At 36.0% G+C, this 12747-nt stretch overlaps 1 long non-coding RNA gene across 6 annotated transcripts in view; it reads left to right on the top strand.

The window, feature by feature from the left end:
• The window catches only part of LOC134471389 (uncharacterized), a 108983-nt gene that overhangs the window by 31164 nt on the left and 65072 nt on the right, over nucleotides 1-12747 (top strand). For 5 of the 6 annotated variants that reach the window (XR_010040843.1, XR_010040842.1, XR_010040840.1 and 2 more), the window contains exons 3-4: nucleotides 5563-6088; nucleotides 6245-6359. This is a non-coding gene — a long non-coding RNA (uncharacterized LOC134471389). The remainder of the gene's footprint in view (nucleotides 1-5562; nucleotides 6089-6244; nucleotides 6360-12747) is intronic. The other variant, XR_010040844.1, reaches the window with a different exon arrangement.

The raw sequence follows: 12747 nt of genomic DNA, 5'->3' as shown, positions 1-12747 counted from the left end.
AGGTCTCACATCAGAAGGGAAATATACATGGTTAACCATGTATTAGTTCTTAAAGTGTTTTTTTTAGAAGTGACAAATGGTCTTGGTCATATTTCCTTAGTCAAGCAGATATATGGTATAGCCTGACATGAACAAGGTAGGAATATTTGATTGTCTGACAGAAGGGTAACATGGCACAAACCATGGCAGAGTTTGATATATGGGAATGACAGCACTTGAAAAATTCTCACTGACACCTAAGACTAGAGGATTGCAATCCTACCAGCTCATTAGAAGAGGATGGCTTTCCAATCTTAGAATTTTAGACTGTGTAATAATAGCATATTTATTTTGGAAGGGTCTGAATTTCAATGGATTTAATGTCTTAATTTGAGAACTACTAGCTACTGCTTGGATTTTCCTGGCTGCCCCACAGCCATGGTGTGGTAGCTCTGCCACTCCCCCTACCCACTGGGTCTCATCATTTTTCTGTGAGACGAGGTAGACCAGTTGTCATCCACTTGATTCACAGACATGTTGTGAGGATTAATGAGTTAAAATTTGTAAAATGTCTCAAGCTGCTGAAAGTGATAAATAGAAGGCATAATTATTGGTATTTTCCTATCTTTATTTAGACTTGAAAGGCCTTTCCAGTCACCTTTGAGATTTTGACATTAGTCAGCTACAGTGGTGAATTTAATTTGTTTTACTTCCCTTCTATTTGACATTTCTCTACACTCACCCCATCATGGTGCCTTTAAAGAAGGAATGTCAACCTTAACCTTTCATGTTTCCATCTGTTAAGGTTTTTGGCTCATCTTGTTATTATTTAGTTATATTTTATTTCCCATTTATAAGAATGTGCTCTCAGACCCATGCCATTAGCTAAATAATACCAAGGCAAAAGCATAATCTATACCACATGCTTATTTTGCACCATGTTTGGTGAGTTCATAGGGTGGTGCAGTATTAACCAACATTATTCACAAACACAAATTTCCCCTAAGCTCTCAATCTGAAGATCTCATTCCTAGTGTAAAGAGAGTTAAAAATAAATGTTTATCATGATACTCAGTACATTAGTATGTAGGCACTTTTCATCAATGCCTTTGACCAGATGTTATAGAAAAAGTGGAGATTAAGGAGAAGAATAGTCTATGAATAAGTCTGTCATTTCAGTGATGTCGTTTAAATTAGCACTGTTGTGTTCGCTGTAAATCTTCCTTTGGGGTACAGAAATAAAATGTTACTTTCATAGCCAAGCAAATTTGTTTTCTCTCAAAAACATGCAAATACATGGCTTCCACTGTCACATCTTTACTCATGGCCACTTAGGGCAGCAACTTTTTCAGATTCATATTTCTCCTTTAAGTCTCACTTCTGTGAAGCTGACTCACATTATACTCCTCCTGGCTCCAGCAATGAATTATGAATTATTTGACTTTCCTACAAAAGTGGTGGAAGCAGGTTGGCATGGTATATAGAACCACTGAAAAGCTACTTCAGATAAAGGCTGCATACAATGAGGCTCAAGGATTACATGTAAAATTTGAATAATAGAGTTAAAGGTTCAAGTTTTGTCTCACTCCTTAGGTGTGACATCATTTACCACACTATCCAGTATTTTCTATTTGATATTCAGTGAGTCTTTGATTCACTGGGATTTTATTCAGTATGTAGTGATTAAATACAGGATGAGAAGCTGTGGATTCCTTTTGTCAGACATCTTTACAAAAATAGGCTGGTTGTGAGTTAGGCTTTCCTGTCGTAACATAACTTAATATATGTTAATTTCTATCTCACAAGCAGTTTTTGAGAGTTAAAATTGAATGAGAAATTAGAACTCTATTTTCTTAGGCTGATTAACTTCTTGGGTTCCTTGGGTGGAAGACTTATTTAAAACCTGAAAAATATTAATGACAATAAGCATCATTAATCATTATTCAGCTTTGATTAAACAGGCATTCTAAATTGCTCAATGCATTACTCTATTTATACTTTCAGTGTCTTCTGTGTTTCATCTTGAGCAAGTTACCTACTTTCTCAGAATTTCGCTTTCTTTACTTATGTATTGCGATGATTGAGGTCATCTTTCAGGATTTATGTGAAATGAAAACATGCAGTCTTTGGGCAAGAATTAATTCAGTGCTTCCATAGTGTTGGGCACTGAAGCAGCTCCTAAGGGTATAGAAATAGATCTGGAATTGCCCCTGTCATCTTGGAGATGTGATTAGTGCTACAAAGTAAAAGACAGAATAATATTGACAAAGACTTTTTGGTGGACTAAACTTTTGAAATTTCTTATATAGCCTTCTGTGTGCTTTCTTGTGAAATCAAGTTTTTAGCAAGAAGTCTGCCAAGTCATTTTGGAACACCCCATCCTTCATACCTGATTTCTCTTGATATCTAATTGGGTCCTTCATCTTCTATCCCCCAGCCCCTGGTGAAGTCTAATTACACTAGACTGTGAGGTAAGAGTCCTAAATTGGTTCACAGTCTTCCATACCACTGATGTTTCCTCTTAGTAATTTTCCATCCACCAATTCTCACCCTGACTCTTGGCTTTAAATTCCCTCTTGCCCATGCTGTATTTGGAATTGAGCCCAGTTCTACTGACGTCTCTATTCTTCTATTGTAATATTTCTGAATACAATGTTTTTACCAGTGTAATTCCTGTCCAGCTCTGGCTTTCCTTTGTCACTATGAGGGAGTACTGCAGGGAAACTGGTCAAGAATGTGGAGTCGGAGAAGGAAATCACCTTTGAACAAGTCTTGCAAACAAAACTTAAGGATGAAAAACAATGAGAAACGGAGATGCAGGGAGGAACACTTTGACAAAAGAGATAATTTGAGATGAGAAAGAGTTTGATTCGCTGCGGCTGTTGCGGGATTTCAGTGAGCAGGATACAGTGTGAGATATTGTTAAATTGCTCATACAGGGCTTTGGAGGCTGTGGTTTCAATCTACTTTAGAGGTTATAGAAACCATCAAAACATTTTAAGCAGATTTAAATTTCAGTACCTTTTTATTTAACTCTGATAGTAGCGTGGGGGAAAGTTTAGTTCAGAGGAGTGGCAGGGAAACTAATTAGGACAGTACTATAATTGTTCAGGTAAGCACTGCTGCTGCTTTGGAGCTAGGGTCAAGGAGAAGGGATGCATTGGATATGGTAGATTAGAAAGAAGGAAGGGCCAAGGGCTGCCCAAGTATGTTGATATAAATAGATGAGTAAATTGTGTTATTGAGAAATGGGCAATGAGTGGTCTTTTAATTGATAAATGGCACTGTCAGAGAAAAAACATTTGGTATACACAGAGAATTTTAAGTTCATTTGCAGGTGTGTTAAGTTTGAGATGTCTGTGAGACATCTGAGTGAAGACAATAGGTACAGAAGGGATCATACAAAGATCTGGAGCTCAGAAAAGAGGTCTGGATGGAAAATAAGTTTTTGACTTTAAAGTGATAGTGACTGAAGTCATCCAATGAATGAGGAAGATCAGGAAAAAGATGAAAAGTAAGAAAAGAAGACCTAGGCCCACACGATAAGGATCTTCCATACTTAAAGATTAAATAGAGTGGGAGGGATAGGCCAAGGAGGCTAAAAATGAATGTTAAAAAAAGATGAGGGAAATTGAGTGTGCTGTCATAGGACTAAACAAAGAGAGTCTTTAAAAAAACAGACATTGTATTTTATAAATGGCTATTTTGGAATGGATAAAGTAGCCCAAGGATATTTTTGAGATGTTTGAAATATTGTATAATTGGACTGTGGTGATGATTGAATGGTTCTGTAAATTTATTTTAAAAATTAGATTTACACATAAAAAGGATGGATTTTATAGTAACTAAATTATATTTCAATAAATTGTACAAAAAGAGAACATAGTAATCACGTTGACAGTTAAAGAGAGATTCAGGCAGATAAAACCTATGAAGCATCTTTCTTCTCTGACAGAAAGGAGAACTATACTGGAAAGGAAGAGTGGGGAGGCAGGAGGGGAGGACTGAAAGATGATGAGTGAAAGCAGTGAATAAGTATGACTGTTTGTAGGTAATCAAAGTGCCTTGAAAATTATAAATCTCAGTATATTGAACTATGGTATTAGTTTTAAAAAATATAACAGAGTCTTCCCCTAGAATGATGAGAAAATACAGATACTAGTTTCATGTAATAATGGAGAAACAGTTGATTTTGCCAATTTTTTATATGTAGATTGAGAGTGGTGCTTTTCCTTTCTTCAGGAGCAGCCCAACATGTGGGGTGACATGGGAAAAGTTGTGGAAATCCCAAACAGGGGAGATAGTGGCACTGGCCTGAGGAGCTTTTTCACTTCCTGGGTCATGTGTCACGTACCGATTTATGCCTGGCACATAAAACAAAGAAGGTCATGGGTTTTATTATTGTGCTCTAATTAAATGAACCTTTAAAAAGTGGACAAGCGTCTGAGAAATGTTCCTGCAGATAAATTACACAGAGAGAATCTTAGTAATTTACAAAGAAGAAAGCACTTCCTCCTTTTGCTATAAATTCTGTCAGTCTCTTGACATTGAAACAATGGCTTAATCTGACCAGAGTTGTTAAAAAAAAAAAACTTGAAACAGTTACAGTAATTTGAAATATGAATTATAGTGGTACCAAATTCTGTCCTATTTGTTTTCATTAAGTATTCCATGCTTTTGTGAACTGTTTCCCAGCTATAAAACAATCTGCAAATCCACAAAACTACCTATTGAAATAAGCAGAACTTTCAGTAAACCTTTAAATTCCTGGGTCACAAAGTGTGAAGCCAAGGTTTTAATAGCAATCAATGCATTGGTCACATATAAATTATTATTAATTGTTAAGAGCAAAAGAATTTAGTAGAAAAAGTACTCATAAGATGTTCATGCTGCCCTCACCAGGATACTGTTGACCACCTCGGTCAGTTAAAGGTAAGAAGTGTTTAATACCCAGGTTCTGTGAGTACCTGTTACCTAACTTCCTTTACTCACTGTTCTTGTAGTCAGATTCATATGAGATCACTTCTGATGCTGGCCCTGCTTATTCCACTGGCTATGGAAGCTGTGGATGACAAACAGCAATTCTCAGTCACCTCTAAAACATGTCCTTTCCTTCCCTGCCTGGAAGAGTATACACTGACCAAACATAGGAAAAGCTTTAAAAACCTGCATGGTTGCTGAGCTTCAGGCCTCATTTTTAGGAATTTAATGAGAATATGTTCATTTCAGGCTAGAAGACTTAACTTCAAAGGTGTCCCCTTGCCAATGAGACAGAAGAATTTAAAACTATTTAAACCTAGCATTCAAGGTTAAAGTATGCTATCCACAAATGAGTATTACTGCACCACAGGAGTGGTGCTCTAGAAGAACATTTACTGATCAAGCTGTTTATGCTACACAGCATTTAGTAAGAAAAATTATAAAAGTCTGTATTTGATTCCATCATTAAAACAAATGAACATGAATTTTAAAAAGTTGGAAGAATATGCATGAGAACTTAAGAATTATGATCTTTTAGTTAAGTTATTATGGGAGATTTTTAATTTCTTTTTTGTGCTCATCTATTCTTCTTAAATTTTCTAGGGGAACATAATGTATTACTCTAGTAGTGAAGAAAAATGAATTATTAACAAAATTAAATTCCATTTTTTCATCCTGTCTCCTGAAGAAAAAGAAGTCAAAAATTTTTGGAAGATTAGAGCTTACATTGAGACCATTATTGACAGGATCCATGGTGAGCCACTGTGGGGAAAGCCAGATGCCAGCCTTTTCTTGTGACTCAGTGCCATTCATGGACTGTGCGGGAAGAGAACAAGAAATCAACAAGAAGCAAGCCCTCCTTGAGGATCAGCACAATGCATGGGCCACTAGGGGAACAACCAGACCCCAGCCTTTTCCTGTGAGTTGGTGCCATTCACAGACTGTGGGGGAAGAGAATAAGAAGTCACCAAGAAGCAAGAATTGATGCCATGCATGGGCCACTGGGAGAAGAACCAGATGCCAGCGCCTTCTGGCATATGGGTTGAGAGACAAGAAGAGTCAACCTCCCTCTCCACTGTAAATGACTAGCTAATCCAGAGAAACACAGGCTTTGATGATAGCTATTGAGGTAAAATACAATTTAACATGTGTATTGTTTAGTGTTTCACTGACTTTGCAGACCTAAGGCCATTCAGAGGATAACAATATGCAGAGTAGCATCTATGGGGGTTCTCCTTCTAAAGGTAGTGGCCATTGTTAATTCCCTGCTATCTTGTTTTGACAGGATCTGTGATGTTCAGTTTCCATACAGAGTACCTCTCAGTGCTAATCATCCATTTAGGATCTTGGAACATAGCAATGATTATTCAGTGTTTCTGGCATGGGAATTTCATATTCTGGTGAGTAAAAATAGTCAATTATAAACAAGCTAATAAATATAAAAGGCACCTATAATAAGATCTATGGAAAAAATAGAGCAGATTAAGATGGTAGAAAATGACTGGTATGATTTCTCTGTGCTCACAGGCTCCCATAGAACAATAAAGAAGGCAACTCTGGGAAGGTGGGATAGGAGCAGACACTGGGAAGAAATCATAGATGGCCTTGTATGGTTATTTGGCCATCCAGACTGAGGATGCCGTCAGTGGAAAGGTCCCAAGGCAGAGAACAATCAGATCTGAGAAACAGAGAGGAGGTCTGTGAAACTGGAAGTGAGCAAGTGGGAAAAGGGTCAGGAGTTAGATCAGCTCAGCATCCGATGGATCAGATCACAGAGCATCTTGGGGATTCAGGGAGGGGAAGGTTGGCTTTGGATTTCATTCTGCTGTGAGACACTCCAGAGGGATTGGAGATGGAAAATGACATGACCTGCTTTACACCCTGAAAGGATCACCTTGAATGCTGTGGGAATAATGAAGATATAAGGATGGAAACATGCAGCCCAATTAGAGTAATAGTGTAATTGTTTGATCACATGATAATGAATTTATTATAAATTGATGAATTTATTATAAATTTATTATAAATTGATCACATGGTAATAAATTTATTATAGGATCCAACAAACTTGCAGCCAGATATAACTGGAATAAATCCCATCAAAACAAAACAGCCCAAAGAATGGAAAGCAGAGGCTTGAATACTTGTATACTTGTATACAAGCATTATTCACAATAGTCAAAAAGTAAAAATGTCCACCAAGAGTTGAATGGGTAAACAAAACTCGGTATAGATATGTAATAGAATATTGTCAGCCTTAAAAAGGAAGGATATTCTGGCACATACTCTGAAGCACAACCACGAAACATGATGAACTTTGAAAACATTATTCCAAACTGAGTGAGCCAGACATAAAGGAACAAAATGTTGCGTGGGTCTAATTATACGAGGTATATCCTACAGTCAGATTCATGAAGAGAGAAAGGATAATGGAGCTTACTAGGGGCTGGGTGATGATTGATTAGTGGTAATGGTTGTACAACATTGTGAATGTACTTAATGCCAGTCAATTTTCTGTAAACAGTAAAAATTATAAATTTTGTACTCACTGTATTTTACCACAATTTACAAAAATAGAAAATGCAACATGAGGTAAAAAGCAGAGGAGAAGGAAGTACAAAGTGTTTGATTTTGGATGTATTTTGAAAGTCAGCCAATGGGATTTTCTGGTGGTTTGGATTTGATTTGTTAGTGCAGGAAAAGAATTCATGGAGCTAAACAAATGGAATCATAGATTTGTCCTTTCCTGAGATGGGGTGAGTTAAGGAGAAAAACATGAAGAAGGCAATGAGAAAGTTGATTTTCAGATGTGTTAAATGTGAGATGTTTGTAAGTGATAATGGTCATTTATGCATCTGCTAATCATAAATCTACCCAGTTAGGCCTTTAACAGATAGATAAGTAAATAAGCAAATAAAATAAAGCAAGACAGCTCTTCCAGGACAATATAGAAAGAGCTGTGATGTTCTTGTGATTATCCCTCATGTAGAATTTGTGTCTGTATAATCCAAGGGTAATTGCACTTTTGAAATCAGTACATTTTGTTCATTATATTTTATCCTGAGGTGGCCCTAATTCATTTGGCTCTTTAGATGAAGTTTAATAAAAGAATCTCAGAGTCACCCTGATCTCTCTTATCTGATAAATTAAGATAATGTAGAACTCAAATATAACCTGAGCTCAAAGTTGTTAAATACTTTAATTTTCATCTGTGTTTTGTGTTGGAAAATAATCTTAATATTAAAGGACAGCTGTAGACTGCTAATGACTTGAATACAGTTTGACTGTTTTCATGAAGTGCTCTGTGGGATGTCAGAATATTTAATTCAGGATGTTAAAAACATCCCAAAATGTCACAATAATTATATCACAGCAGGCAATTAAAACACTGGAAAATGCCAACTGACTAAGAGTGTTCCTTGTTATTTAGGAAACTATTAAGAACCTGACATATAAAGTAAAAAATGCTGGTTATAACTTTCTATTTCAACAAAATTTTTGTCATCATATATGAAATTGATACTTGATACTGTCAAGGTCATTCTAAAAATGTTGCCCAAGGAAGAACTAAGGAAGAAGTTTCCATTTGATCTTTAACTTTATAATATCTATATTCACATATTATAAAAAAACATTGTTTGACTTTACATATCATACCATATGTGCTGCAATACCCTCTACACAATGGCTGTGTTAATTATATCTTACATTGGCAGCATTAACTGATCTGATTTTACCATCTTAAATTATGGGCAATGGAATTATTTCCTCCTTTTTCAAATTGTACTTTTCTAAATCCTAATGGATTAGCAATGTAATATTGAAGAGCAGGAGCAGTGTTTGCATAATCCCTGAGGATTACAGTGTCATTCTCAGTGGGGATATTAAGAACTGATGATGATGAGGCAGATAGGAAAATATCCAGGTAGGCTGAGTAAAGAAAACAGAGTACCAAAGTGCTAAGAATTTAAGTGCAATTGTAAGCATGTGGCTATCTTGAATATAAGGAGTATAAGTGAACAATTTGTCAATGCAATATAACATTTGTAATGACCATGGTTATGGACAAATAATCTGCAAAGCTTCGGTTTTAACCTGCAAGTATGTTTTGGAGAAATATGCCTGAGTTTGAAATGGTTGTTTGAAGGTACCTATCCAACACACTGTAGAGGGACTTGTTATGATATATAATTAGCACCATAGTGTTTTTAAGAAGCAAAAATTCTTGCAGCTAACATTCATTTTTTATTTTTGTGAAATATGCTGAAAAACAAAAGCCTTGCTTTCAAGAAATGTGGTGTAGAAGTAGTGTAGAATACAGTAGGTAGAAAAGGAGGACAATGATTTAGAATAAAGTTGAAATATAGGGACAGATTTCAGCACATACACTGTATTAGAGACTTCCTTAAAAACAGGAACATAGAATTATCACTTAAAATTTAGCAACAAAAGTGAATATTTAAGAATGAGAAAAAAGCAACAAATTACACATTTAAAAATCTGGCAAGTACCAGAAATATTCCCGGAAGAAGAAAAGTAGTATTTTAAAATTTTATTTTAAAGATAATAAAACCCAACAAAACAAATTGGAATAAATCCCATCAAAACAAAGCAGTGAAATTGGTACAGAATATCAAAGCTGTATAATAGGAAAACAACATTGGCTACTGTAGTAAATCTTGTTATCTTCACAATAGTAGTTCATCCCATCAGATACAGCAAAATCAAACCAAACCAAAATAAAACCAATCAAAACAGAGTATTGAATAGAGCAAAAACAATTACTTGGAACAAAACAAACAGTGAGAACAATATTGGATTTCAGAAACAAGATAGGAGAAAATTCCCCATATTTGTTATATTACATAATGTTTATCCTCCCTATAGATGTACATATCACTTGCAAAGTCAACCGAGCAATACAAGTACTCAGTGCTTTTTGTACCTCAGTTGCTATCAACTCAGCCTGTCCTCTGAACCAGCCAGCTGCTTGGAGGTGGAGGGGTGGGAGGGACTTGGAGACCTTCAGTTCCGCACATAGTAGGCACTATTTGACTTTTCTCTTCCTGGCCCTGCATGGCTTGCGGAAAAGTAGCATTTTATATTGGTGAACCTACTTGCCAGAACGCCTCCCTTTATTACTTTAGTTGTATACTTTTGATTGTGTTTTTATATGATAATTATTTGTGGTATTTTCTATTGTGAATGAAATGGAAAGTGATAACTCCACATTTTCTTTTGCTTGGCAGTAAAATTTGACTTTTTAAACATGATTGGTTTTGAGAAAACTTTCAATATTACAACTCAAGATTAATACGCTATTGATGACTGTTGTCAAATTTGGGGAAGCCTCTTAAATATCTTCGATGTATGAGTTGTGAAATTTCAGGAAATTTCAGATTTTCTTTTTAAGTAACTTCACTACTGTTAGAGTTAATGCATTCAATAAGCAATTTGTCTGTGATATTCTTTTTGTAAGGGACAAACGAGTTAACTGTCATCTTTATTGATGTAAGCATTTCATATTAAGTCAATGAGAAATTTAGGCCTTTTTCCAATATGTTCACATCATTTAATCCTCTTCATTAATTGTGTTAATAAAACACCCAAAAGTATATTCATTTCTTATATTCAAAATTTATTTGTTCTTTTTAATCATTTGGTATTATCAGAAAGCATTTATTTGTAATTTGTTTTTCAATGTCAGAATCATTTCTGTTGATTTCGTTCCTTTATCATGTTTGTTTTGTATTTCATTATTTTAGTTTGTAATTTACCAATTATTTAGAAAATAAATGAAAAGTGATCAAATAATACCTTCATATGTACCTAAATTAGCAGCAGCCTCTAATTTGTAATTCCTGAGATTATTTTTGAAAATGTTTTTCCAGATAGCAAGAAAAATTGTGCATTTGAACTTTATTAGACATGCCATTCCCTTCAAGGAGGATGACTTTCTTACACTGAGATGGCCTGCGATTTACTCAAAAGGGTTGTGGAAACGATTATGAATGCTAAACTCACACTGAATGTATAGCTAACTCAGCTTGCCTTAGTAGGTCCCCCAAATCTTTATTTAGCTAACCCAGTCACAACTGATACCAGAGGAAGCTGGAAGCAGAGGAGATCGGAGTGGCATAGACAGTTGTCTTTACCAGTTGCAGTGAAAGTATCTTTCGATTCAAAAAAAGTTTCAAAGATACGAGAGTAGGAGTGCACCTTTCTCCACCCCTGCCTGTGGCCTCGAAAGTGTTTCATGAAATTGGAGGCTTTGAAGTTTAAGCTTCATTAGCTATCTGGTAATTCTGGTCCAAATTTGTTAGCTGCTTGTGATTTGGCTTCTGTTCGCTTCCAAGTTTGATGTCTCATCATTTCCCGCACTGCTTTCTCTGACAGGTCCTTGACTGTCTTTCAGGTCCTTGACTCTGCCATACTTTTTCTTAGCCTAGAACCTTCACTTGTTCTGTCCTCTGCCTGCTGTCTTGCTGTCACTTGAGAAATCACTTTCTTGCACTACCCAAGTCTGAGATTAATGTCTTCCTTTTTTGTTCTTTAACAATATGTCAAAATTACAACCAACTATTGATAATCCCATGGAATGATATAATAAGAATAATAAAGATTTACAGCTTATTCAATCATTTGGTATATAAATGCCTTCTCATCTGTAGTCACTGAGAGAGACAAATCTAGATTCAAGGGAGTTTGTCTTTTTTCCCTCTTATCATAACTTCACTTCTAGGCATAGTAGTTCCTGAAGCATTTGATAAATATTTTTGAAATGTCAAAATGACGGAGGTAAAGTATTGCAGCCTGAGGAAATATTATGAACAAAAGTAGAAACTAAAGAGACAGGAAAGTATTTGAAAGTCTAAATTTTATCAGGTTTCTGGTGTTTTAATCTCAGACCCATCAATTGCATGGCCACAGAAATTGCTTAACATTTCTGTGCCTCTGTTTCCTGACTTGTGAAAGGAGGATAATAGCAATACCAACCTCATCTGGGATTTGTTAACTAAATAGGTTAAAATATGTAAAAAGGTTAGAACGAAGTCTGGCCCATAGGAAGTACATTCTATTTATTATGAAAATGTACAGCTTTATTCTAGTCAAAACATTTACTTGTTTCAATTCAATCAGCAGCTTTCACAACAGTCTGACATTTACAAGATATAAGGTCAAGTGTGAACTTTGAGATTATCAGTTCACATTCCTTATTTTACACAGGAGGAAATTTAGTGCACAAAATACTAAGTGTCTTTTGCTTAGATTCCTTCACTAGTGGGGCAGTGTGAGAACAGAAGCCATATTGTGATGAGTTGAGAGCCAGAGGCTGGGAGGTGAAAGTCTTGAACACTTTGGGACTCTAAATGATTGAGCTGCTCCCCTTAGAGAAGGTAGTTGTGTTGATGCTGCCTAAGTTGTTACCTACTTTGATGTCTCCAAGATGCCCATTACATTTACCACCTTGGGTACTAAGAATCCAGAAGAGCCCGAAACAGTGTCTCAGTAGACTTTGAACTTGTGAGCCAGCCTCTTCTGTCTGTATTTGTGTGTTACAGAGGCCAATACATCAAGATAATTCTAGATTTTCTGGCTCTTAGACTCCAGGCCACAGTCACATGAATGGACCCTCCTTATGGTCTTTTCTCTTTACTACTACATGCAAAGACCTCTAGACCAGAGGCAGCAATATCTCTGTAGGATTTAAAACAGAGGCATGTGGAGTTCCAGAACACTGTCGCAGGTGTTAGATTTATCTGTCTGCACACTGAGTCGGAAAGCAGC

Source organism: Cavia porcellus, unplaced genomic scaffold (assembly GCF_034190915.1).
Source record: "Cavia porcellus strain 051 isolate PalLab524CR breed Dunkin Hartley unplaced genomic scaffold, mCavPor4.1 scaffold_18, whole genome shotgun sequence".
Taxonomy (NCBI): domain Eukaryota; kingdom Metazoa; phylum Chordata; class Mammalia; order Rodentia; family Caviidae; genus Cavia; species Cavia porcellus.
Note: the sequence above shows the minus strand (reverse complement) of the source record. Positions and strands in the feature narration are given on the sequence as shown.